Below are 26,211 nucleotides of genomic sequence, written 5' to 3' on the forward strand. Positions count from 1 at the left end.
TAGGCAGTGAGGTGGGCAGTACACCAGCAGAATCCATAATCTGTCCTGATTACCCAGTGCCAGAAGCAAACATTCTTGACCCCCATTCAATTCGACAGAGAGCCCAAAAAGATGGAATCTCTACAGCCTCAAGTCTGCTCTAATGCTGTACTGACTGAGTACCCAGTGGACATACCTGGGTGAGACCAACTCTGCCCTGCTCACTTCATCCACATTTCAGTGAAATACAGACCAGAGGGATCTCCTCATTCACGGTCAGACCATGGTTGTGGGAGGTGGTATTCAAAGCCAATCTGGCATTCAACAACAGACCCAAGGGCTGGCTGACAGAATAACCACAATTCCCAAAGTTGGAGGAGGGGCTGGTGCACTAACTGTGCTGTGTGCCCCTTTCCCAGCCTGCCTCACCCCTATGCCCATACCAAGCTTTATCCAGAACCACTGTGATTGGGGTCCCCCCTGCTCTTCTCTTCCCAGGCATATCTTAGCTCCAATAATTAAAACAAAAACCCAAACTATAAAACACACGTTAAAAAGCAATTTAAACAATTTAAAACAATTAGGGCAGAGCCATCACCAGAGAAACTTTTTGATGAGAACAGAGATGTAAACACTTCTTTTTGTAGCAATTATATGTAAGGCAAAGGACTTTTGTTATATCACTTCCTAGTATAACATTCTACACAGGTCTTTGTATTTAGTCCTGTTGATCATGAAAGCTGGTGATGAGCAGGATGGGGCCAACAGATTCTAGCCTATTGCATTGAGTTGGACATGGTCCATCAGTGCCTCTGATCCTCTTTAATAAGTTGGTTCTATGCAAGAGCACTATCAAATTGCAAAATAAATCAATTCTTCAAAAAATGTCATACAGAGGAAAGAACTTTTACCATTATAAGTTAGCAAAGAGAGTAAGCAGTGCATAACACCCTGGGATATACAACAGGTATTTTGCTTTTGAGGATTAAATGGTAGAATGCATTCGCTAAAGGGGGTTTGTAAATTATTCAGATAATCTGTACCTGTGGGATAAATGCTGTTCTTTAAAACTAGGATACAGCTATATAATCAGATTACTTAGGTCCATCAATACTGAGCTAAGAAATTCAGTAATTTCCCACCCCCTGCATTTATTAAAAATCTAGAGTTTTATTCAAATACTATCTCCTTGACGTTATGCTTCAGTGAAGTATTTGGTTATCTCTGATTTTTCCACTGATCAAGAAAAAAGAAAAAGAGAAAGGCCTAGTGATATGTGAAGAAACTGCAATAAAAGACACAGTATCATGCATCTTCTTACCATAAATAATTAATTTTTCATGATGGTGGATGGTTTCCTAATAATGAAAATTCTCATTAAGTTTTCCCATTTTCAAATTTTATATAAAAGCTTGCATTAAATCATAAATCCCCCCTGCTCTGTCAGTTCAAGTGAACAATCTGCAAACCTTGTCAAGCATAAGCATGCACATTGATAGGCCCTGCATTTTTGTATTAGGATTAACGGATCTGGGTATTTAGATGGTTCAATACTTTTAGCACTTTAGTTTCTGTGCAGGGTGGAATTTTGATCATACTGGTGTTGTATTAGAAATTCCTACTGGATATTCTACTAGAAATTTACTGAATATTAGCTCTGCTTCATATATTTAAATCTCCTCCAGTGGATCATCTCCGTCATAAAGGAAGCAATGTATGGCCTGCAACATCCCAATCTCAGTTGTACTTTTTGAGGGAGAAAAATGGTGGGGGCAGCGGTCATCGGCTAGAGTGAGACTCACACCGGCGGGGAACCTATCCAACGAGGTCCCAATAAATAGAGGTGTGCGCCAAGGCTGCATTTTGGCCCCACTCCTCTTTAACTTGTTTATTAGCGATATGAAGCTCTTTCTGAATGAGTCTCAAGCCAACATTCATTCCCCCCCGCCTAGCTGATTTCTGCTGCCCTCTGCTCCTATATGCCGACGATGCAGCGATCCTTTCCTACTCTAGAGTCGGCTTATGCAGAGCTCTAAAGATTTTTGCGGCTTATTGCAAACTCAACCATTTGACAATTAATCATGGGAAATCTAAAGTCCTGGTCTTTACCAGGTCTCGGAAAACTTACAGCTGGAAGTTAGATGGAGTCCAATTAGAACAGGTTTTCAAATTTAAATACCTGGGAGTCTTTTTTCACTACAACCTAAGCTGGAAGCCACAGATACAGTATTTACTAAACAAAGGGAAAACAATACTTTATACTCTACTCCAATTTTTTGCGGCCGACGGAGCCTCCCACATCCCTTCTGCATTGAAGGTATACCACGCAAAAGTGGTTTCCACCCTCTGTTATGCTGCCCGGCTCTGGGCCCCAGGGTCCAATCTAACATCGCTTGAGACATTGCAGAATCAGTTTCTCTGTCACCTCCTGAAACTCCCCATGTGTGTGAGCAACGCAGCCATACGTTTGGAGTTAAGGATTGCATCATTGGAGACTGTCATCTGGAAGCGAGTCTTTGGCTACTGGCTGTCCAGCTGGCATAGGCTTCCCGACCATTACCTTTTCCAGTGCCTCTGGCGGGACGACTTTGTCAATCCGTGGGTAGGAAAAATCCAAGCCAAACTTTTGAGCATCGGAATTTCCCCAGCGGACTCCTTAAAGATGAACTTACGCTCAGCCAAAAGCCTTATAGAGCAAAGATTAGCAGACATTGAAAATCAACACAACCTCGCCTGGGGTGGGGGTGTCTGCTCCCCCAGGTATCACGGAATAACCCCACCACTTGGCCTTCCATCATACATGTCATCTCTTTCATCTGTACCACACCGACTTGCATTTATTCGTGCAAGGTTCAATGTCCTTCCATCGAACCTGCTGAGCCACAGATTTTCCAGGGGTTTGGTGTCTCCGCTATGCGTGTGTGACGGGAAAACTGTTGAATCTCTTCCACATATAATGTTCAACTGTCCCCTACATAGCATAGCCAGGACTAAATTCCTGGGTCCTGTTTTATTGCGCTTAGTTGGCAGGCCTGTTGAGTCACATGCCGCACTACTTTTGCAGGATACAGATCCTTCTGTAACTCTGCAGGTGGCGAGATTCCTGAACGCGGTTATCTCACACACAAAAACCACTAAACAACAACAACAACATCAAAACTAATCGGACAGTTATGATGAGAGTGCATGTCGGATCTCGTTTTCAGTTTTCCTTTTTCTGCGATCCGTCCCTTGGAGCTCTCCGGGCCCCAAGCTGTTATTTGGCTCGCCTCAATGTCCCACCCTTGCATCGTGGTGTTCTCTTTCTGGTGCCGAATATATCGGTCTTTATGCCTCTGCCCTTTTAGGTTTGTACATATTTTATGGGCTAATAGCCGTAAATAAAATTAAGTGTTAAGTAAGTGGTGGGGGCAGGGCTTCCATAAGATCAGTCGTTGACTTGGACATCCCGGCTCATCAGCTTCTACATGTACTTGGGGCAACTGTAAGACTGTGTAGTGGATGATTTTCAAAATATGGATATTCCAAAACTCCATAATTATATCAGAGAAAGTTTGCATGCATAACAAATCAGCCATTTGTTGTTTCACATTTTGAAGTCACTGTTCTAACACATTGCAATAATAGAAAGCAACACACATGACAATTAAACAGCTCTTACTCCTCCGGTTGATGGATGGAGCCAGCGTGCAGTTCCCTTTAACCAATGCTGTTGGATCCGAGTGGTCTTTCAAGCAGGGTGTGGGAGAACCACCCTACAGCCTCTCCTCCTCATACTGATGGTTAGAGCCAGGCAGGAGTTCCATTTTGAAGTGGATCATATAGATAGATTCTTTATTGTCATTACACAAGTGCAACATTGCACAAAGTGCAACGAAATTGGATGCCATCCCTTAAAACAACAAAAGCAAGACAACAACAACAACCAAACAAACCACATTCCAGCCACACCCACACCACACCCATCAAACTCCCAGGTCACACTAACGAGTTACAGCATTCAAAAGGGCCACAGCTCTTGGATAGAAACTGTTTTTCAGTCTATTTGTCTTTGACTTGATGTTTCTATATCTTCTGCCAGAAGGCAGTAGTGCAAACAGACAGTGTCCCGGGTGAGATGAATCCTGCAGGATGTTATTTGCTTTCCTAAGACAACGGGAACCGTACAGTTCTTCCAAAGATGGGAGAGGATGACCAATAATCCTTTGGGCTGTGGTTATGACCTTCTGGAGCACCTTCCAACATAAACAACATAAACTATACAACATAAACTAGAAAGAGATCAGGGTTGCTTTTATATTGAGTTTAGTTTGGTAATTCCATCTGTTGTCCATCTATTTATTTTTAGAGAAAATTTACCAATTTCTGACCTATTGCATACCAATTTTTCCTCTGCTGTCCAATTCTCTTTTATCACACAATGTGTTTGTTAAAATGGCAAAGTGTTGTTAAGTCTTTTCTGGGCCACAGTGCCTTTAATTAGAAGTTTCTTACTTGTATCTTCTGACCCTGGTTTTCTATCCAGCACAACTAATGAACTGTCCACTAATTGCCCCATAATAGATCGATTCCTGCTCCCTCAATAATTAATTTAATTAATGACTTCCTTTCATTCTTTTAGTGTAAAACAGTGCTACTTTGTAATAAAAAGATTAATAAATCATGATAGAAATCTAATTAAAGATCAGGAAATGACTAGTTAAGCAAAATTAAACCACAGTTCATCAGTGATGCACTGCTGTACTTAACCAAGGAACAATAAGAAATAATATAATTAAAACTGTAGAGGTTCTTTGATCATTTAGACTTCTGAGTAAATATAAAACTATCTTGGCCAAGGGACAGGCATTGCTGGATAATATAGCACTATATTAGGTATCATCTGGCACCCCTATTTTAACATCTGCTTTCAACCAATTATAGAAAATAAAAGTAAGATTTGGAAACCCAAATCTTCTAGAGATGCCATAGTAATGCCCACTGTATTGTACTTTCACGGATGATACAATTATTACAGTCCCATTTTATTCAATTTACTTTCTCTTATAGGGGTGGGGTATTATTTATTCATTTATAAGCTTTTTATACCATCCTTTATTCTATTTAGAATTTCAGGTCACTGCACAGTTCATTACATCACAACATAAACACAAACTACAGATAAAACATTAGTACCATATTTTTCGCTCTAGAAGACGCACCCGACCATAAGACACACCTAGTTTTAGAGGAGAACAAGAAAAAAAATATTCTCTCCCTCTCTGCGCAGCGCCTCTCCAGCAAAGCAGGAGGAGAAATGGAGCCCCTTCCATTTCTCCTCCCGCTTCGCTGAGGGGGCGCTGCACAGAGAGGGAAAGCTGCGCAGTGCCTCTCCAGCGCAGAGAAGCCAGGAGAGCAAGAGGGGTCGGTGCGCACTGACCCCTCTTGCTCTCCTGGCTTCAGGGATAGCCGCCCGAAACCTCCGGAGTGCAGTGGGAGCGCTCTCGCTGCGCTCCGGAGGCTTTGCGTTGCTTTCGCTGAAGCCATGGAGCCTGCATTTGCTCCATAAGACCCACACACATTTCCCCTTACTTTTTAGGAGGGGAAATGTGCGTCTTATAGAGCGAAAAATACGGTAATTAAAATGTGCACAAGTTAAAATTCCTAGGTGAACAAAAACATTTTGCTGGGCAGATCTCCACTGGAAAGGCATTCTATAGCTGGGGAGCTATGATGAGAAAGTCATTTACTTTGCTTTTACCTACCATACCTGAAGAAGGTACCATTTTCAAGTTGCAATCAAACTTCCCATTCTAAAGATCAGGAATGAAAAGGGGTCTCATCGATTTCACTTGGTTTTTCTAACCATTCCTGAGAACCAGAAAATCATGGGTTGCCGAATGAATCATCAAGTAATCAGACCCCCAATAAAAAAAGTCTTAGAAGATTTTCTTTTGCAATAGACTTTGCTAACAGTGCATCCTAATCTATCTGGATAGTACTTCAAATGCATACACCTGTTGTGCTTTAACTGTAGAGCTGATCTGTCAGATGTTGAGAGGGGGAAGGGGAGTGAGAGAGACATTTTCCTGTTAGGAATACTGCCAGAATCTCTGTACTGTTAAAAAAGAAAGAAAGAAAGCATCCGATCATGTTTCTGGAACCCAGTTTAAAGCACATTAGCTTTGGTGATCCAAAATATGAATGCCACACTTTATTCTTGACCTGACCTGTTACAAATTAAAGAGTGGGTTTGTGATTTTCTCCACAGTTGTGTGCCTTTGTTATAAACCCTGATTATGTTTTAATGCTTCCCTGCTGCTCACGGACCAGTGAGGCTGAAATGGAGAAAAATGCATCTGATTGAAGCTACTGTACTACTTCTCGTTTCTTTTGTTCGGCACACAATTGGGACCAATTTTGTTTGCTATTAGTTTTGAACAGAAAGGTCATTTATTCTTAAAGTAGCCTCCATGAAGAAAAATACTGCAAACGTTATTTTCCTGCATGTGTCTCTGAGAAAAGTATGTGGGATTCTTTACAATGCCCCCTCAGTATCTTATTGTATCAGCTGAAATGCTTAGCTAAGACTTAGAACTTGTGAAAAGGACTCAAATAATATTTATCTTTGAAGAAAAAGAGCATTTAAGAAATTCAGACTTCACAATAGCAGTCATGTGACACAATTTCTATAATTATTCGGTGCCGGAATGCAAAGTACTCACATCATTAACAAATTCTATCTTCCAACATATTAAATAATTGTATTCAAGAAATGCAGCAAATTATGGCCTATTTCCTGGGGGAAATAACAGAAAATTGCTAGTTTTTCTGGGAATAGCCAGGCCTCAAGAAATTTCCATTACTATAAGAAAATTAATATTTTATAAAGCTTTATGTACTTTTTATCCCTTTTCAGAGGAAAGTACTGGAATCTGCAGATGTAATTCACTGTTAAGGAAAACTACCATATGCATTTTTTTCTTAATGCATATATTTTCTTGCTTATGTATAGGGCTATATAGTGTAGATTTATTGGGAGGTTTATGTTCCAAATAAAAAATGAATTAGGCAAATAATGCTTTCACAACTGCTAGTAGCATATGTCTCAAGCCATTTTTTTGTATAACATAATATTATCATTAAAAATAGATTGTGTTTGCATGAAGTATACTTATTTTGCATCCATGCTGAATGTATATTGGAATGCCTCATGTCTCCCAGTAGCTGGTGGAATTTTTTAAACAATTCAGTTACAGCGAAGTATCTTTGCTATACTATTGAGCCAAACTTCTGGCAGTTCCAAACTTCAGCCTGAATTTGGTGGGTGAGGGTGAAAGAGGTTGCAAAACCGATTCCCTTTTTTATTTTTAGGAGGAATCTGGAAGGGTGAGACCTATTGGAGCTAAGCTCCAATTTGCTAAAGGCCACTATGCTTTCTTCAAATGCTTCATTCCAAAGGGTATTTTGAGAACAAAATGGCAGCTCCTGTTCACTTCTGCCCCCCATCCCTTCAGAATGGAACATTCTGGGGAGGAACATAGCAGCTTATAGTCCAGAGTTTCCTAAACTTTGGTCTCTAGCTGTTGTTGGACTACAAGTCCCATCATCCCTAACTAGCAGGACCAGTGGTTAGGGATGATGGGAAGTGTAGTCCAAAAACATTTGGCGACCCAAGTTTGGGAAACTGTTCATCTAGATAATCAAACTTCAGTGGTCCAGTAAGACACTCCATAAAATTTGCATATCCTTATCTCTCAAAAGTACCAAAGGCTGCCCCAGTTACACAGCCTACAAAATGGGGGGATTCTGGCTCATCTATTGGGAACTTTATGAAATTATTTAAAGTCCTCGGGAGGAGGGAATATACAGGGTGAGTCCTTTAAAAGAGGCCCCATGGATACAGAGTGCACATGTTCCATGGGGCCTCTTTTAAAAGACTCACACTGTATAACTGGATGTCATTCACATGCTTCTAAAGCAATACTAATGAAATTATCCCTACCCAAAGTTCCCCCATGATTCTGGGGTTCCAAATGATCTCATCTGGTTTCTGGAGTGACACTGATGTGTTAGTATTGCTCTGGCTGTAAAATCTAATGATTAAATTTATTTATTTTAACAAAGGCGCCAACCCCTAGGCATGTTTACGTATAAATGTGAGACTTTCTTCTGTTTTAAGTTTGTCTTTAGACTGCAGTCCTAGCTCCACATATCTATTGAATTCCACAGGATTTATTTCTTAGTAGGCATGGTTAGGATTGAGCTGTTACATGTTGTCTCAGAATGATATAGACACATGCCCAAAATGGATGTCTTCCTTACACATGCCCCTCTCCAGCCATCCTCCCCACACCAGTACAGTCTTATCACTTTTAATATGTGCCACTCTCTCTATTAAATTAAAGCATATATGTAAAGCAGGGAGTGTGTGTATGCAGTAGATGGGCAGTGTCACCACAATGTCCTGAGCTTCACTATGGCTTACAACCTGTAGGTGAAGTAAGCCACAACTGAGTAACCATGGAAAACTGTGTGTGTACATGGAAGCTAAGTTATAGGTGAATATATGTTCGTAAGTGAATTTGCAGCCACCATAATCCTTTTAAACAGCAGGTTTTTCTTATTCTGGAATGTGTACTAGGGATAGGTGGATAAAAGGGAATGTGCATATAAATATTTCACAAAAGATTTTTGTTTTCGTTGAACAGTCACTTGTCAAGAGCCTCAGAGTCATGCTACAGGGACAAATGATACTTCCTAGGAAGGCAGATGTATAATCTGAGGCACTCGGTGAAAGCAGAGCGGCGATGTCATAGCGATGATTATTCTTTTGGTGAAAGATGTTTGCTAATCAAGCATCCTCCTTAGCTTAAATCTATGGAAATAAGCTGGTGAGTTGGCGAGTGACACAGTAAAAAAAATCTAGGAGACAAAAAGTTGTGAAGTTGGAGGTATGTTTTTGATGACAGGTACAACAGCAGCAAGAGCAAAAACAATGGTAGAGAGAAGCAGTAAAAATATTGTTAAGGAAATTGTTCCTCAGATATCATATACATTCAGCTGCATGAGAAATGTGCACCATGGGGAAAATTTCCCTGATATTGCTTCTTAATCTATATTCTATTTCTGATCTGCCTCCCTCACCCTACTGCCATTACCAAGTTTTTGATTCTTGTGTTGTCTGAAATATCAGATTTCTCAAACTTGGAGGGACAGGCAATGACTGCATGGAGAAAATTGGCTTAACACTTAATAAATAGGTTCCTTAAAACTGTCTTAAAACTCCAGATGGACTGTGTGCAATCCAGAGGGGAAAGGTTGCAAGAGGAGGAAATGCCCCTTCTTTCATTCAAATGAGAACTTTCTCTTGAATTTTGTGTGTTGGGATTAATTTGGGCTCTTAAATATTCCAAACCCAAAGCATAGTATTTCTGATTTTAGTGTGTGTGTATATGTTTATTGGTATTTTCTGTTAAATGTCAACCTAGAGCAGTAGGAGCATGCTGACTTGCAGTTTCCTCTGTGTGTGCAGTCCACCAAGGGTTGCCAGCTCTGCTTGTAAGGGCATAACTGCATGTTACATGAACATTCCTAAGAGACCACAATGCCATCATTTGGTTTTGTAAGGGTCTATTCCTGTACATACTTACCTGAGACCATTGAACTCTGTGGACTTAATTTTTAGTTGACATATCTAGGATTGTACTGTAAGCATTCTGTGAGCTTTCATGTTAGGGGAATATGTCTTTATTGTGCTTGACATTCTTCAGAGATATTTCCTTAAAAGCAAAGTAATAGAATATATTCTTAGTGTAGGCTGATACTCTTTTTTCTTTGAAGAAACTTTTGTTTTCCTGGTACGTGCTGAAATTTGAATACAATCATATAGTAAATACATAGGATTTTCTTACATAGTACAGTAACATGCATCCACACATTAATTACATGCTTCTGTAGATTACTTGATAATTACATTTAAGAGGCTTAAAGATTTAGAAAGGCGAAATTACTAGGTATTTACCCTATTAATACTTTTGTTTATATATTCACATTAAAATTCCATGGAATTATTGCAGTCTTAAACTTTCCTGAGATAAAGGAGTTGAGTACACGCCACTCATCCTGTAGCAGTTTCCAAGGTTTCCGATGTGACACAGTGAATACAATTTATTTGACACCCATACACTATATTATATAGAGAAGCAAAATTATCTGGAACAGTGAAGCTATCTGAGTTGGGAGGAATCTAAAGGTCCCCTTCTGCATGCATAACCTGTCTTGCACTCATGGAAATTCTGTTTAAAACCTTCCAACAGACACACATAGTAGCATGAGAAAAGTGAAACTAAGTTTCAAGATGTTATTGCGCTTGTGCAACTTCTTGAGCAACCAAAAACACGGTAACTGCTATCAAACCTGTTTGATAATGCAAGAACTTGTACAAGCTTTTGTAGTACTGTGGACACACATGTAAGGTCCTCAAGTAGCCCCTGAAGAGAGGCATCTCTTCTTGTTATTCACACGGGAAATTGTTTTTGATTATCTTAATATAATATCACCTTAAATGTTGCACAAATGGCAGTCAAAGCTGTGAATATTAAATATGTAAAACTGCATGAGATGCTGTCCTACTGGACTGAAATATTATATATATTGTATACACAGATGATAATCCAGTCCAATTCATGGGACTTACTCCTGGGTAATTTGGAGTTTGGTGGTGCTGGCTGCTTGTTTTGGTGTTGCCAACAAACTGTAACACAATTGTTGCTGGGAATGTGCCCACATTGCCACAAGCAGGTGCCCTTTAATATATGGCAGTCTGTAGAGTGGAATTTTAATCCCCTTTCACACATACTAAGCACTGTGGAAGCCACTTGCCCACAGAGTTATCACATGACAACTAGCCATGATGGCTATGTTAACTTCCATTGTCAAAGGCAGTATGCCTCTGAATACCAGTTACTAGGAAACACAGGTCCTGCAAATGAGCTTCCTACAGGCAACTGTAGCTTCCTACAGGCATCTGGTAGCCATTGCGAGAAGAGGATGATAGATAAGATAGGTTCTTATGTAACTCTGCAGATACTAGACCAGGCTTCCTCAACCTCGGCCCTTCAGATGTTTTGAGACTACAATTCCCACCATCCCTGACCACTGGTCCTGCTAGCTAGGGATCATGGGAGTTGTAGGCCAAAAAAACATCTAGAGGGCTGCGGTTAAGGAAGCCTGTACTAGACCGTGTACTAATTTCCAGAAGGGTAGATGTGTTGGTCTGCTGCAACAAATCTAACCAAGAATAATACATTTAATATGGCTTAGGCTTAGAGATCCACTAATGAAGTGGATTCTAGCCAGCAAAAGCTTACGACTTAATAATTCTATATGGTACCACATGACTCTGCTGCTTTTGCTACAAGACAGAAACATAGGAAGCTACCTTATATGGAGACAAGCTATTGGTCCATCCTGAATTTTGTCTACACTGACTGGCAGCAGCTCTCCAGGGTTTCTACCTTGAGATGCCAGGGATTGAACTTGGGACCTTCTGCATGCAAGGCAGATACTTTACCACTGAGCTCTGGCCCTTGCCTTCGGGTAGTCTGCAAACCTCAGTTGGTCTTATGAGACCAGCATTCTACAATTGTGGCTGGCCCTGCCCACCAATACACATACCTCAGACACATGTGATAGACGGAGTAGCCAATATAGTGCCCTCCAGGTGTGGCTGGACCATTGGCCATAGGAAAAGCAGTCCAATAATATTTGGAGGCAGAATGTTGTCCATGCCTGGGATAATCTCATAGGAAGCAATTCCCATGTGGCTCACTGTGTACAGAGGGAGCCTTAGAGGAGGCGCATAGAGTGAACAATAACAGAATTGTGTATTCAAACAGCAAAACAATCCAGGATTTGTCTCACAATGGAACAGTTTTTAAAAAACATTAAGGGCAATCTTGGCTGGAAAACAACACTATATAGAAACTGTCTTGTCTGTTTTTATTTTGACTCTGATTTTTTATTTATTATCACACCCATATCACTCTGATAGGCACTATATCATTCATAGCAGGTGAACATGGGAACAATTATTATCACATAAACATGTGATCTCTTGTCAGAACTATTTAACCATCTCAGAAGCCTTTGATTGAATGTCAAGGCCATGATTCTGTCCTAGCTACTCCCATTTGTCACAAATTTTATACCTTTTTCTTTGTTGAAAGTGGAGGCAACTCCATTTTCTGAAGGACTTTTACAGAGCTCCTATTACCTGTAAAAGCAGTTTTTCATAAGTCATAATTTTTAAGTGCTCCTTCAAGTGGTTTGACACTTTTTCAAAAGTATGATAAAAGTTTATATGCTTGGAAATGATCTAAGAGGTAAGCTCTTTATATTTTATTCATTTTTGATAGTTTGCTCAATAATGCTTCGGCCCCTCCCCAAATGATACTGTCAGTTTCTGAAATGTAGCCCATAAAACTTCAGTTGGAGGGGGAAATTGTTATGTGATGATACGTTTGGCTGTATGTGGAAGGATTGCAACCATCTAATCACATAGTTAAATTATGCTTAGCAATGTGGTAGCAATTGCCTCTTTGGCTGCTTCCATATTGCTCCTTAGAATGTGTATACATCATCTGCCCACAAAATTATGGTAGACTGCCTGGGAGTAACCATGGTGACAGCAAAAAACTTACCACTTGTGATAGCATGTAAACTAGCCCTTTGTTTGAGTGACCCTCCTAACACAGGCTTGTACTTCAGGAATTAGGTTGCAGAGTGTTGTTGATAGGGCTTTCTCCATACTTGATATGCCATCATAGAATCACAACTAAGGAAGGCAGTTGTGAATGTACGAAGGTGCCTTATACAGAGACTGACCATTGGTCTATCTAGTTCGATTTGGTTCAGTATGGTTTACATTGACTGGCAGCCTCCGGGGTTTCAGTCAAGACATCTTGCTCAGCACAACCTGAAGATGTCAGGGATTGAACCTGGGTGGGTGCTTTTCGGTGCAAGGTATGTGCTGTAACACCGAGTTACAGCCATTATGGATATAGCTCTCTTTTCCCCTCCCTCAAGGAAGGCTTGAACTGGCAGCAGCACAAGGGACAGTGGACCCTCTCATCAGCTGGCTCCACTAGGGACTATTTTGTGTGTATCTTGTGCTCAACTGAGTCAACGCTTTTCCCCTTTTCTTTTTTACTGAGTGGCATGTGAAAGAACCAGCTTCACTTATCTAGTCAAAAGATTTGATAACTATTTAAAAGGGGGACGTGTTGGAACTGTAGATAAAGAATGGACGGTTATGAAATGCTTCAAATTTCTATAGTGCTAAAATTGCATACTACACTAACATATTCCTAAATTAGGCCTTTCAGCAACCCGGTGAGCTGAGTTAAGTAGTCTTTGTCCCATTTTATAGGGTGGGAAATTGGGTGAATGAGGTCAGAATTTTCAATTTTGGATGCCTGAAGCTAGACATTTAAATCCGTGCAAGGGCATCTTATTTAAAGTTTCACTTGCACATGTTCAGGGGATTTTGAAGCAAACGGATAAGCAAATCAGAGATAAGTCACTGCTGTCTTGAGAAAAATTAAATACATAATAGCTGTACTATTGGACCAGGTGTCCATGTAACTAATCTATGTGGAGGACAACATGGTAGATAAAAAAAGGGCTGAGTCTTCCGGAATTAGTAGCAATGCCAGATATTGCACACCAGTAATAAACTGAGATTAGTAAAAATCTTAATAAATAATAGTTGATAGAAAAACATAATAGACAAAGTAATCAATCATAACTCTTTATAGAAAAGAAAACAACTATTTGCAGGGGGTTATTCATTAACATGCTTGCTGGATTGGAAACTCCTGGAATAGAAGAGCAACCGAAGACTCTTGGATTGAGCAAGGGGTAGGTTAGAAAGAACCTCACCCTTACTAGATTGTTTTTAGGATTTTTTAAATGAGAAGCAGGGCTAGCACAGCCTGTATAGCACAGTTATACCAATCTCTTTATACTGGTGCGTTTTACAATCCTGAGAGGTTGAGGTTTAAAACATCTTTCATTGCATTAGTTATACAAGAATGAGGGAAGGTTGTCTAGCACACCCTCCTTAGCTGTCGTGGCCCCTGGATATCTCTGCTAAATGTGCTGTGTGGAACATTTGTTGTAACAAAGTGTTGTTTTGTCTTTAAGAATCAATTGGGGCTAGCAGAGCTTTGGCCTGCTTCACTGTTTGGTTCATTATTTGTCCTTTTGGTCTCCAGTCAAAGTTAGTTGCTGTCATTGATGTAAAACATATATTAGACAAATAACTGGTTAGACTTGGCCCTGGGAACCATGATGTTAATTCCTGGGAGGAAAAGTTCATTCTGCACTACTTCAGCTTTGTGAGGCTAGATCAAACAATACCTGTAGGTCTGGACCATTATGAGGTGATGAGGGCAAGCATACCCACCCTTCTTAGCACCCTGGCTTTATCTCCAAAGGCATGCACAGCACATTTCATCAAGGTGTGCACCCAGGGAATATTTTTTAAAGGTGAACACTTGTTGAATACATACACATAGTCATAAAGGACATTATTTTTATTCACAAATAACTAAAGGAATAAAACTTAATTAAACTTATTTTTTAATTAACAACTAAACTTTAAAAAGACAAGCTTAAAATATGAGACACAAAATACCAAATTTTTGCTGTAATGATAACCAGGCATATACAAAAATAGTCAATTTTCATGATCCTTATCCTTAACCAAATAATGAGCTGACCAAAACAAGCTTTCTACTAATCTGAAACAGGAATGGAATGGGACTTTACTCCCTGTTCTTTTTAAGGTAATCTGTTTGAATTAATCTGTTATGGTTGGAAGTTCTCTTGACCTCTCACTCAAAAAGCTTTTTATTTGCCAACGACATCCTTGTTTTGATTCTAACGGCATTCATACACTTTTATAGATATTGGGTGGAATTCAACTAAGTTATAGTCACAATTACACTTAGAGTAAGCCTATTTAAATGAATAAACCTAATTTATTCATGTTCACGAATTTCATTGGGTCTACTGTAAAACTTAGTTGAAGGCCACCCATAAGGACAGAATGAAGCACTTCTAGGTTGCAATCCTATCTATATACACTTACCTGAGAGCAAGTCTCATTAAATTCAGTGAGAATTACTTTTCAGTAGATATGTATAGGATTCCTCTGTTAGGCTTTCCATAGGTCTACGTAAAGTATCTCTGTAGACTATGGGGCATTTCCCTAGCAGCAAATACAGTCAGAAAATCCATTATACACAGGCTGAAATAGTTTGGTTGATTTTTATATATTTTTTCCAGAGGATGGCTGCATAGTGTTGGCCAACGCACATTGTGTTTTCGGTGCATAGGCCATTTTCAAAAGCTCAAAAAACAGGGATTGCAAGCACTTGGTAGGCAGGGAAGACAAGAACACTTATGCTCCCTTCTATGTGATGGGCTGCGTCTGGGGAAATATAATCTGATCAGGTCCAAATTTATTTATTTATAGCCTGCCATTCACTGTGAAGTCAATACAAATAAACCATGCAATATATAAACATTCAACATTTACTCATAAACATTTATTCAGCAGTCAAGTAGGAATATTAATGACCTCCTTTGTGAATTTGAGACGGTCAGTGAAATAAGAACTGCAGCATATTAAAAGGAAGATATATATTATATATCTTATATATCTTGATTTTAATTTGATTTAATTAATGTTATAATGAATGTTTTAGAATGTTGAACTATTTTTATTGTTGTTAGCCGCCCTGAGCCCGGCTTCGGCTGGGGAGGGCGGGATATAAATAAAATTTATTATTATTATTATTATTATAAATGATACAGTTATAAAATGTAAGTTAATTTCAAGGCCACATACTAGAGGATTATTGTGGTAGTTTGCTTATCATGCAAAACTGTCCTTTACATTGACCCCAGTGCAGTGGCACTGATGCAGACAGGTATATGTCTGCTGGATTTGCCTTACCATCTTCTATGATGGGAAGTTCCGTATTTTTCACTCTATAAGACGCACCAGACCACAAGACGCACCTAGTTTTTGGAGGAGGAAAACAAGAAAAAAAATATTCTGAATACCAGAAGCCAGAACAGCAAGAGGGATCGCTGTGCAACGAAAGCAGTGATCCCTCTTGCTGTTCTGGCTTCTGGGATAGCTGCGCAGTCTGCATTCACTCCATAAGACGCACACACATTTCCCCTTACTTTTTAGGAGGGAAAAAGTGAGTCTTATAGAGCAAAAAATACAGTACATTGTGAACATAGAGCGGCCCCTGTTGATGTGCAACTCTCTCTGTACACGGAAAACCTTGTGGGGTTTTGGATTGTGGCCATTATATTTTAACTGCATAGGAATATCCCTGCAAGTTAATCTTGTATTTGAAAAGGTAACCTGGGCTGGATGAATATGCTTAGGAACATTACAAGAACAGGAGTTTGTGGCAATCAATAGGAAGTACCTTTGCTAATTCATCTAGTTCTGTAACACAAGGCTGTAATATAGGAAGTGAACCTTACTGGCATTCTTACAGACAATACAATACAATACAATACAATACAATACAATACAATACAATAGCTCTTGCAGACTTTTTCTGATTGAATAATGTTATATAAATGCTGCTCTTTCAACTTAACATTTAGAAAAGTTCCTGACTTGACACATGCAACCCCCCTGAAAATGATGCAACTGGTCATAAAGCAGGCAGGTGTACAAATATATAGGTATCCATGAATTTTGGTGTCCTGGGATCAGCCATGTTGCTGGTGTAGTGCACTATGTAAATTGGGCTTAAATTCTATTTGCTTCAATTGAACTTAAATCAGTTTGAGTCAACATATTTTGATTGAACCAGTTTGTGGATGGTCCTTGTGGGCATTCTGGAGTACCTGTTTTTCTTAAATAAAACAAGCAGAACAAGTGTACATGAAAATCCATCTTAATGATAAACGCTGAAGTGTTTACAAATGGGGAACCTAAGTGCGCTGTATAATTAAAATAATTATTTCATCAAAAAGCTTCTAATTTTAATTGCCTAGTATTCAATTAGTGACTTTTTAAATAATTCCATTTTACATTCATTTAATTTCTGTTTTGATTCTCTCCAAAGGACATTTTATCATAAAAAGCAAAACAATTTAACATCTATAATTATGCTTTAAACAATTAGAGCTTTGCATGATAGGATTAAATGTCCTTAGTAAACAATAGCAGACTGTAAGCAAAGCACTAGAGAATATACAGGAATAAGCAGTTCTGAAGTGGCAGGGGAATGAACTAGGTAAACAGATAATCCACCCCCCTCCCAGCTTCAATACTGTTATACAATCAAATATCTCCAGAGAAATTAGAAAATAATTTTGAGTGAACAGCACTATGCTTCTCGCAGGACTTTAAAATGGATGCCAAAATGTTTTACAGGCTAGACTGCCTGATGCTTTGATCCAGGTGTGTGTTCTGGGGAGCGAGATGAAACCTTCTATCCTTGCCCTCATTTGATATCCACATATGGAAACAGAATGGGATTCAACTAAGTTTTGAAGTAGAACATAAAATTAATGAACACAGTGAGGTCTATTAATTTCAGTGGGTCTACTATGAATAAAACTTAGCTGAATGTCACTCATAGTGTGAAAAAGGTAAATGCACGCGGTGTCAAGAGCACTTCCCAGCCAAAGAATGCAGAGGGCCTTCTCGGTAGCAGTGCCCTCCCTGTGGAACACTCTCCCGTCAGATGTCAAGGAAATCAGCAGTATGAGAGTTGCGATAGGAGTGTCAAGTGGGTGGGAGAAAGGTGTGCTCTTGCACACGTGAGGGGAGCAATCCAGGAAAGAGTATCATCTAGTCAACTGACTGTAGTATCTCTCTAGTCCTCCTGTAGAAAAAAAAGAGGGAGGCCCAGTAACAATATTTATATACCATTTCTTAATCAGTAGCTTAAAAATAAACTATGGCTTTCCATACCCAAATGATATTAACTAAGAAAATGTTAAGATTTCTCAATTGATTCTTTTCATCTGTTAGAAGAACGATGAAAGTTCATTTCCATGTATTTTTCATAGTCAGATACATGGATTTCATGCACTTGGGGTTAACACTTCCAGTTGTTGTCTAGTGTCCAATCTATTAATTAAAATGATGCTAAATATATCAAATTGGCATATGCAGATTAGGTATGGCCTTCAAGTTCATTACTCCCAAGACAGAAATCATCCATTCACTTCACACAAGTGAAAAGCTGCATAAAATACAAAAGCAAATGTATAAACATGGAAAATATCGTAAACTGAAATGCAGTAAGGAGATCCCCATGTAAGAGTGCTAAAATCTTAATTCTAATAAACCAATTATATTTGGAATCCTCCACAGCCATGAATTTCAAACACTGAAGAATATGAAGCTTTCACTTTGCCAAGAGTACACATACAATTGATGTTTCAAAGATTCAGTTACTGAAAGAGTAATAGATAGAACTAAATATTATTTTAGCTGACTGTACGGTGGGAATTTATACAGATGTCCAACCAATACATTTATAACTACAGTATGCATTAGCTGAAATGTCTTATTTTGCATTCAGACCCCAAGCGACTGAATACAGAATTGGAATAGTCAGACAACTGCATAACAATTTATCCTCAATTCAATGTACCTTTAAAGTAGCATTAATTATGAATGAATGCTTGGGGAGGGCACAGTGTACTCATCTAGGGTAGACAGAAGCCTTTAATTATATTTGGCTTTAGTTTTAATTAAGACAAATAAGGGGTTTTTTTTAGATTTATTCAGCTTTACCTGGAAGTGGAACAGTTCTGAGGAAATATTTTTGGGATCAGGGTATTTGGAATTGTGTGCTCAGATTAGTACATATTGATATTTATGTGATGCAGTTGTGTGGTGTCTACAGTGTGTTCTCTCTCTCTCTCTGTTTAGCATTCCACTTTCTTCCTGCACAGATGCTTTTTTATCTAAAGATCACTGTGATGTGCACTGGAGGACTTTGCACACATGTTGTAAGATCTCGTGTATCCCTGGTTTAGACAATCAAAGTGCCTTGGGCTGAAGATACAACAGAGCAAAACTAAGAGCGATAAACCAATTTGCTTTATTCGAAGTTTGACGGGAATGGACTCTCTCGGAAGGTAGTGGGCTTTCCATCACTGGAGGCTTTTCAACAGAGGTTGGTTGGCCAGCCAGCCACCTGTCAGGGATTCTTTAGCTGTAATTCCTGCATTGCAGGAGGTTGGACTAGATGACCCATGGGTCCCTTTCCTACTCTACAATTCTATGAGGGACCACCATTAATCACCACCTGGGCCTTGCCAGCTGTCCTCCCCTGCTAGATTTAATCAGCAAAGAAGAGCAAGGGTGCAGAGTGGTCGCCCTGACCAATCCCAAGCACCTTGTTCACATCCTCGAGCCTTTGAACTGCTCCAACCAGCACAAAGAATGATGGAAAATCTTCCTTTCATTTTCACATTCAGCCCCTCTTAACTTCTCCCTCCACACCACCATCAACACAGGTATGTCCCAAAGACTAACACGGTGCTGCATGGGCAGCAGTGCTAGAGGGGGAACAGTGCTGGAAGGGGGCAGATGCCTCCTCCTAAACAAGGAGCTTGTCCCTCACTTGCACACACACACCCATTGCTGGATACCTGTCATTAAATGTACTGGTATTTTCTTTATGAGATCTTAGCATGTGGGACATAACTCCACCTAGAAATAGACTTCTGTGCCCATTCCCCCCGCCCCCGATGCCACCATTCTAGTGCAGGAAAGCAGGACTGAAGCCTGAAACTTGAGAAATATATGACTATTACTATAGGATGGAATGGGACAGCCCCTGTTTCCAGTGCTGCCACTGAGGTCTGAAGAGCCCTAAATTTTGCTTCTCTGAATCTCAGTGCTCCAACCTTCATTTACCTCCAGATTGGTCAGCTCATGCTTTGGCTCATTTCAACTTCCCTTTTTTCAGTCTGCTTCAGCCATGCAGTTAATTAAAGTTTATCCCCTCTTCCATCAACGTCTCACATCAGTTGATGCTTTGGACCTTCACAGGAGAACTTTATCCTACCTTTTCAGGGCTGACTAGAAAATGCAATATTCTCTGAAAAAGTATCTATGGCTCATTTTTCTGGCCATTCTTATTTTATTTTATTCTTTTATTCTTATTTTATCTTATTATATATTTTCCTCCCTTCCAAGAACTTGTTCTCACAGTGCACTCTTGCTGAGTTAATGTCACTCCTCCTGCTTCCTCTGGCCATATTATTTATTCTGTCTTGTTTGCTTCTTTGTTCTCAGTCTCATGTAGGTGTAGAAAGTTGGTTGGTGGTGGTGTGGCGATTGCCATTATTGTATTAAAAATAAGTTCCAGTATTTTAATTCCACTAATATTTCATTTACAGCATAACCTTATGCATGTCTTCTCTGAAACAAGTTAAGTTTTCAAATGAAACCTTCAAATTCGCAACAGTCCAACTGCTCTATAGTGAGGTTTTTAAGTCAAAGCAATGTGCTATAAACTTAAAAGTAAACGGCTTCTTTTTTATAACACACATAGTTATATGGATTGTGCAGAGTTTTCAACTGTGACAACTACAATAGAAGGCAGAGACTTTTTCAGGAAGCTTTTAATCTCTAGAATTTCCTTTCTTATTCTTCTTTGCATCAGTGAATTTCATTGTTAATTGCTTTCTTGTCCTCCAATATATTGTTTGCCTTATCCAAGCAAAGGATTCTCATCCCCCCTGTTCCAGTTCAGAGAATGTATATCTCATGATATACATACATAAAAGGTAAAGGTAAAGGTACCCCTGCCTGAACGGGCCAGTCTTGACAGACTCTGGGGTTTGTGCGCCCATCTCACATCTATTGGCCGGGGGCCAGCACTGTCCGGAGACACTTCCGGGTCACGTGGCCAGCGTGACAACGCTGCTCTGGCGAGCCAGAGCCGCACACGGAACGCCGTTTACCTTCCCGCTGGTAAGCGGTACCTATTTATCTACTTGCCCCTGGGGGTGCTTTCGAACTGCTAGGTTGGCAGGCGCTGGGACCGAGCAGCGGGAGCGCACCCCGCCGCGGGGATTCGAACCGCCGACCTTTCGATCGGCAAGCCCTAGGCGCTGAGGCTTTAGCCCACAGCGCCACCCGCGTCCCGATATACATACATATATATATATATATATATTTACTATCAACCTAAAAATTATTCTATCCTAAATCCAATGACATTCTTTTATGTTTTCCTACTCCTTAATACCTGGGGCTGAGCTAGGAATCTACACAGATTCACATCTAAAAGAAAGAAGGCCAGAAAGTAGCTGAAATTTCTCCTAAGTGCCTCACAGCGTAAAACATATTCTTACTGATTTTGAGCACTAATTAAAAACTTTGAGCCATTCACTGTTCTCCTGATGTGCATTGAGTAATGCCCATCAATACTAACTGCCGAAGTGTGTATTCAGCAGATCTGATTCCATTTTTAAAAACTCTTCAATAATTACACATCCTAAGAACACGTTATCACTGTTTTGAAATATAGCAGAGGATCAGAACCTGAGCCAGAAATGAAATTCTTCCCCATTTGATAAAGAGTTATAGATTAAAAAGGGAAATAACTTGAAGTAGCTTTCGTGCTTTTAGAAATGATCAGATGAGAAGTTGTTATTTTAACACAGCTGTCCTCTGGGACATACAGGAGTTATTCAGTAATGAAAGGCAATTGGGAGATTTGACAGGTCTGTTCTTGAAACAGAGTCCTATGAGACCAGCCTTTGGAGGCAGAGGTGAAAGAAGAAATTGGTTTACCCAAAGATCTCTGGATATAGGATCTACATTCTCAAGGAGGCTGACTGTCAGTGTCAGGGTAAACTTAAGACACCTGTAGGCTGAAGTCTAACCAAATAAAAAAAACCTCTTCCTAGAATCATAGAGTTGGAAGAGACCACAAGGGCCATCGAGTCCAACCCCCTGCCAAGCAGGATATTTCACAGTATTTTCTAATTCCTAGAAGAACACTTCGTATACTTAGTGAAAGTACTTACTTCTTCTTGTTGTTGTTGTAACCCTCGTCGTCTTCAGCATTGGGGTATCCCTCCAAATGCATTGCAGGCCAGCAGTTGGGGTTTAGTGTGGGAGCTTTAGGATAAAATCAGAGGCATTAGCCGATTGCTTGGCAACACTGCCGCATGGTTAGTATCCAACAGGAATGGCTTTTCTCAACAGCTGGCTTTTTAGTGCAGCTTACCAGGATAATACCCAACCATCCCAGCTAGATGACACTATTTCCTCACCTGGAATCTTCCAGCAACACATTTATTTTAAAACTTCTAAAGTGGCTGATAACAATGTAATAAAAGCAAGAAACATATTACCAACAAATAGATAAAGCAGCAGAGAACAGTTGCTAAAAACAACCATGCAATTCTGCATATTAGCTTAATAAAGCTGTCAGAACTGAATCCCGTTCTGCACAATTGTGCCTCCACACGTCCTGTTCCATCCATCCTTTCTCAACAGAGCCTTTCTCTAGCTGCCTCCACAGCATCCGAGGTGCAGCAGGTGATTACTGGGGAGACAGCTTTTAGTGGCGTGCCCTGGCTACAGAATGTTTGCCCTGGAGGGGCTTACTTGGCATCCACTCTTCCCAGGGCTGGTCCCTTTTTAGCTTTCTAAAAAAAAAGTTTTTATTTTGATGCTGTATTTATAATTGCTCTTACTTTTAAGATTATTAATGCATTAGCTATTTTGTGGTGGTTTTCAGATTTCATTATAAAGCTGCTCTGATGATATATTTGAAAGGTTGGTTATAATTCTAAATAGTTAATAAACTGTGACACACAAGACTCAACCAGTTACTCTGAGATGAATCAAAAGCTATTCTGTTCCCTATATAATAGTTACAATAGAGAATATGTTAACTGTTATGTTTACACCAGAATGCTTCTTGTTAACTTGTGAAAACAGGCAACTTAAGTATCAACCATTGGTGCTGGGAATTGTGAATTCATTCAGCAGAAATTAGAAGGTGGTAAGAAAAGGGAACAAATGGATTCTGTCACAAGAGCATATTATTTTTAAAATAACGTGGGCATCTCTACTAAAATCCATATAAAACTGTTTGACTGATTTCACGTGTGTACTGACTTATTTCAGTACTGAGACTGGTAGCATTTACCTACTTTTTTGCACCAAATTCCTCAATGAAACCACTCTTGTAAGGGCTCGCTCAAGTGTACAGGCAACTCACACAGTTGCTTGAAGCATCAATATAGTTGGTACACCAGCAAATCCATGTGCAGTTTGATAACTGAACTGCAGGATTCTTTCAGTGTCACAGAAGATGCCTATCTTGGATCATAGAATCATAGAGTTGGAAGAGACCACAAGGGCCATCGAGTCCAACCCCCTGCCAAGCAGGAAACTCCATCAGAGCACTCCTGACATATGGTTGTCAAGCCTCTGCTTAAAGACCTCCAAAGTAGGAGACTCCACCACACTCCTTGGCAGCAAATTCCACTGTCGAACAGCTCTTACTGTCAGGAAGTTCTTCCTAATGTTTAGGTGGAATCTTCTTTCTTGTAAAGAGCATTTCCCATAACCAGGCAACCTGGGTTCAGAGATCTGTAGAGGAGGCCTTGCTATTATAGCACCCTTGGCTCTCCCAACAGTGACATCCCTGTACAGATTTTGCAGTTTTGCACACTCAGGTGATATAGCTTCAGATCTATTTGTTATGCAGGCCTTTGAATCGTAGCTGGAGTGACCCCACAAATCAGCACCACTGATTGCTGTATGCTATTGATTACTGTACTGCGGAGGTTCACAAATGGTGTTCTGAATGCTTCATTCAGGCAGTCTGCAGCATGTCTGTAAAATACCTTTAAAAACCATACAGCTGTATTACAATTGCTATGTAACAGGCAAAAAAGTTATTAAGTGGTCTGCCAAAACCCTCAGCAATTTTCAAGTGGTCCAGTTGGGATGGGGGGATGTTTGGGAACCACTGCTGTAGATTCTGGTTTTAACTTTGTTTTTAATGTTGTATTTTATGGATGTTGCTAGCTGCCATGGGTTCTGATGGTGAGGGAGGTTGCAGTACAAGAAATGTTATAATAATAGTAATGATACAGGATCCAGAGGCTTTGATCCCAGCAACTTCTGCAGCACTAAAATAGGCTCCTCAGGGACATTCTTGCATACCCAACCCTCTCAACCCCAGAACCACTAAGAATTAGAACTAAGATACTTGAACAATTACATTTTTTAAGGATTTGAATAAAAAGCAGTTGATATATGGACCCAGTGTATGACATAGATTTAAAGAAACATCACTGGTAAGAGAACATGTCATGAATATACAGAAGGAACTGTTAAAGAAATACATTTATCATTCTGGGACAAGAACATAATACCAATTCACAAATAAAAACTTCTTGCTTTAGTTTCCTTGGTTTGTCCCCTGTGATTCAAGTATGATAAATATTTCAGCTTTTCATGTCAAGTTCCAAGACACTTTCATAGTTAGAATAAAAAGCTCATTCATTATACTCAGCCTGCGCACACAATAACCCATCTGTAGCCCAAACATGTAGTTTTTCTCATTATGGAATCATTCATGCTCATATTCAACATGCTACTTTCAATCTAGATTGATTCTAGATCCTACCATCCACAAGAGTGGGTATGGTTACTTGATATAAATTTGAAAACCCTCCCCTTTATTAGGTTATCCATGCCTTTTCCTTCCTGCATATGCCTCAGGCAAAGGAAGGAAGTGCTGACTGCAATCTTAGCATACACCCACCCACAATATCATTGGGCAGGTGTGAATACACTCCAATGGAGGCTGGCGAAACTTAGACCTAGTGGGGCACTTAGGTCATGAGACCTAGGTCACATGGGAAGCTCCTAGGACAGGGTGGTCAAACACATGGCCCAAGGGAGTGTATGCGGCCCTCGAGGCCTTTTTTGGCAGCCCTTGGCAACATGTAGAGACTACTTGTAGTCTCCAATGATTCTAGAAAACAATGTCATATGTACACAGCCTCTGAGTGGTTTTTAGGCCTATTTACCTAATTGTTTAAGGGCTGATAGTCACTTAAGATTTTGTATTTGGACACAAATGCTTCATACATGTAAAATGAATACATTTGTCCTGATTTTCAATCTGTGTACAGATAAACGTGTGGAAGGGATTATGTTTGTACCTGCTGGTCTCTCCCCCTAAACTGTCAACTCATGTAAACTCTCTGAATTCAATGCATACAGCCCCATTTTGTCAAGATACAGTTTGCATATTCAAAGCATATGTACGTTTCGGTGTATAAGTGTAGATGTCTGTGGTGATGGGCCATTGAACATGCAGATATCAGGGCTAGGCCAGCAAACATACTCCTGGCCACCACCATACATTCATCTATGCATAGCATTATATGTTTGCAGAGGGCTTCAGCCTAAAATTATTGGGAAATAAGTATTATGTACTAATTATACACATAATGGATGAGCATCACTTGATTACACTTGAGGATTCATAAAATTTTATGCAGGTACAACATGTGAATTAAGCATTTTTTATAACCATAATGACCAGCAAGTACCATTATATTTGAGCTGGGACAAGAGAAAATAAATCAGTTTTATTTTCATTCAACATTTGAATATGTGAGGTTATATGCTAACCTACAGTATTTATTATCATCACCATCAAGCACATCTTCTCTCCTTTGTATACTTGGACTAATAAGGGATTGAAAGACTGCAGTAGTGCAAATGAGAAGTCTAAAAAAAGAAGCATTAAAGTTGAAATCTCATTTAAATTAGGACACTATTTGAAATGCTAAGCAGAGAATGATTTTTTGCCTTCCCAAGAGCATAGAGATGTGGTTGTGTAATATATTGTCAAATCAATATCTCCTGAAAACAATTCTTAAAGCAAACATTCCATCACCAATGCAAACTGCTCTTAAACACTGAATTGTTCACACCCAATTATTTTCAGATTTGTATGCTTTATTGCTGCCTAGAAAAGCATATGGACTAGAATGGACAATGTGAGGGGTATGAATAGAGGACCATTTGAAAAAAAAATGTGTTGCAATCTCAAGCAATGGACCAGGTCATAAAATGCTTTCTATCTTTTTCCTCACTACTGCCAGCGATCAATTCATTAGCTAAGATCAAATACT

General features: G+C 39.7%; 1 protein-coding gene and 2 long non-coding RNA genes across 6 annotated transcripts in view; 1 reads left to right on the forward strand and 2 right to left on the reverse strand.

Moving 5' to 3' along the window:
• The window catches only part of ATRNL1 (attractin like 1), a 524,570-nt gene that overhangs the window by 482,206 nt on the left and 16,153 nt on the right, over positions 1–26,211 (forward strand). The gene's annotated exons all lie outside the window — the stretch shown is intronic.
• Positions 3,511–15,674, reverse strand: LOC309532451. 2 transcript variants are annotated; one of them, XR_014219864.1, is made up of 3 exons: positions 9,604–15,674; positions 5,729–5,829; positions 3,511–3,755 (listed from the first exon to the last, which is right to left on the reverse strand). It is a non-coding gene; the product is annotated as an uncharacterized lncRNA (long non-coding RNA). The 2 variants fall into 2 exon arrangements; XR_014219865.1 differs by having other exon boundaries at positions 5,724–5,829.
• Positions 16,179–26,211, reverse strand: part of LOC309532443 — a 38,678-nt gene continuing 28,645 nt past the window's right edge. The window contains exons 3-5 of the long non-coding RNA XR_014219853.1: positions 22,066–22,159; positions 16,575–17,888; positions 16,179–16,532 (exon numbers count right to left, since the gene is read on the reverse strand). This is a non-coding gene — a long non-coding RNA (uncharacterized lncRNA). The remainder of the gene's footprint in view (positions 16,533–16,574; positions 17,889–22,065; positions 22,160–26,211) is intronic.

Source organism: Podarcis vaucheri (assembly GCF_965113315.1).
Source record: "Podarcis vaucheri genome assembly, chromosome: 5".
In the NCBI taxonomy this organism is placed as follows: domain Eukaryota; kingdom Metazoa; phylum Chordata; class Lepidosauria; order Squamata; family Lacertidae; genus Podarcis; species Podarcis vaucheri.